This window comes from Lepeophtheirus salmonis, chromosome 1, assembly GCF_016086655.4.
Source record: "Lepeophtheirus salmonis chromosome 1, UVic_Lsal_1.4, whole genome shotgun sequence".
Taxonomy (NCBI): domain Eukaryota; kingdom Metazoa; phylum Arthropoda; class Copepoda; order Siphonostomatoida; family Caligidae; genus Lepeophtheirus; species Lepeophtheirus salmonis.
The window spans coordinates 33,751,288-33,753,914 of NC_052131.2; positions in this window are offsets into that span (position 1 = coordinate 33,751,288).

Sequence of the window (2,627 nt, forward strand, 5' to 3'; positions counted from 1 at the left end):
ACAAACTGGGCCCCATTTTTGTCAAATGTTTAATATTGGGTGTCAAAAACAGTGGTTGTTCTCAAAAGAATTATGTGGGAAAAATGTTTCGTATTTCTGCATAGTTTTTTGTTGTTGAAATTAAAAAAAAAAAAAAACATCATTTAAAATTTTTGAATAATAATATCGGTCAAAAATGTCTAACTTTATACTATAATGTCATAAATTTAAAACTTCTCCTTGAAAAATACGTCTCCTCGATAAATACAATTGACCTAGTCCTCCTAAAGAGAAAAATCGATAACGAATCGACGTAGCTCATGGACAACGATCACGGGATAAATTATTCTCTTGAACTCAATGTGAGTAAATTCGCGCTCAGCTCATTCCCAGAGAAAGAAATTTACTATATATATATAGTAAATGGACTTCACTCAAAATTCTTAGGTTAGATGGAGTAATTATAATACTATAATGTTTAATTATACTTGATCAGTGCAACTCCATCTAACCAATTAAAGGAACATTAAAAAAAATTGGGTGAGTGAAAAACCCTAAAATATATCTATGGCGGTCATATTTTGACTTCCAAAAAAGAGGACACTTGGCTTAGGGGTAGGAGGGGGGGGGGTGACTTAAATAGTTATGCTTAGCGGTTTTTATTTGTTAGCTCGCCATTTTTTTGGAATTTGCAACCTAAAGTGTCAATTATCTTTTCCTAACCATATATCATCATTATTTAATTCCTGATGACTAAACTTCATTTTCTAGCCGATAGGTTTTGACTCTGGGATTGGAGAAATAGGGGCATTGGGAACCCAACAAGCATCATGTCTAGGAGGCCACTCATATGACTAAGATGGAAAAACTTATTATTTATATCTTTGTTTTCGTGAACTTCATTTGTAACCACGCTCCTCCATACTATATTGTCTTACGTCTAAGCAGAAAATTGTGATATTTTTACTGAGACAACAAATTCTTACAAGTTTTCCTTCATTCAGTTAGTACCTCAAGGAATATATCCATATATGAAGACCAAGGTTAGTTCTGTTCAATTTGAAAGAACTTCATGCTGAGTTCTGCTCTAAGGACCCGGATATTTCTGTTGGTTTTTCCAAATTTTATAGTTTCCGCTCAAAATGATGCACCTTAGTTGGTTCTTCTGGGTTGTATTCTATTTGTATTTACGTAGCATCAAAATTCAAATGAAATACTACTAAAACAACGACCTGATCATTGCCAAGGGTTTCATTCAAATTTATGAGGCGATCTGCTTGAGACAGCGTAACATAAAAATTTATTTAGATGACCAATCGCAATTAAAATATAGTCTTCTAATGTTTTTACTCTGGTAACTAAATCAGCCTTTTCAATTGTGATAATAAAACCAATAAGAGCGACAGAACGACAGTTCAAAGTCAAAACGAAGAATGAACAAACTATGTTAACGTTATGTCCAGCTTTATAAAACAAGGGATATACAATAAACTACTTATTTATTCTTTTATTCTTTTATTTTTTATTGTGAACTCCTAATCAATATTATGAATGACGTGTATAAACACGTACGTAAAGTTTACCAAATTTACAGAGATAAGTAACCAAACCTTAAAATCTTACTCTGGGAGCTATGATTAAAAATACAACATTTTTTTTGGCAAAGTGATACTCCTACATATTTAGAACATGTTGTAAAAGCTGTATATTCATTAGAGTTTCTTGATCCAGTGTATCAGATTTAAAAATAATCAAAATGAATGTCATAAGAAATATTCTATTTTTGACTGCATTTTTGGAATCTTCACACTTCTAAATTGTTAAGTACCAAATTTCAAGAGTTAGTCTCTTTTGTATAAATAACATACAAGAAGCAGTTGCGTCCGGTAATAAGACATTAAAGCGATGTTGCAAATATTTGTCCAAAAAGGGACTTAGACAAGTATCTATATCTAATGAACGACTAAAAATTTTGAGCGGAAATGAGCACACTTGATCAAATCATTAATTTGAACTATTGTACCAAAAATGATCCAAATCTGAGATGGTTGGGTAACATACTCTGGTCAATTTGACATCAAATGCCCCAGGGCTGTTTCAGTTTGTTTTTGTTAGTGCTCTCTTATGTAAATGGAATATAATGTAATATGAATTTTGTATGTTTTTATTAGTGAGCGGACTTAAGAATTTTTCGTATCATTCGTTCAGTCCTAATGAGAGAACAAATATGAATGGATATTGAGTAGCTACGGGTGAGTATGCTCATGAAAAATGGAAAGTAACACTGGGGGGGGAGTTATCTTGTATATTTTTAAAGTTTTATTTGTCTTTCTGCCGATGCACAATTACTCTGAACAATAGCGGGTAATAATTCGATAAGGTGGATTTATTTAAAAAAAAAGTGAGATGCAATTAGATATGATGATTTTACCCTTTAAGAGTTCCTATAAACTACGGAACCATCTTATTTCTCATGAATTTACCAACAGTGTATTTATGTTTGTAATAGGAGACGAGAAACGGAAGCAAATTTAATAAATATACAAACGGAAAAGAATGATATCATTATGAAAGAACAAAAACACATTAGGGTACGAGTAGATAGTATCAACCTATGCAGTAGGCACTAAATGAGAACTCACTTATGA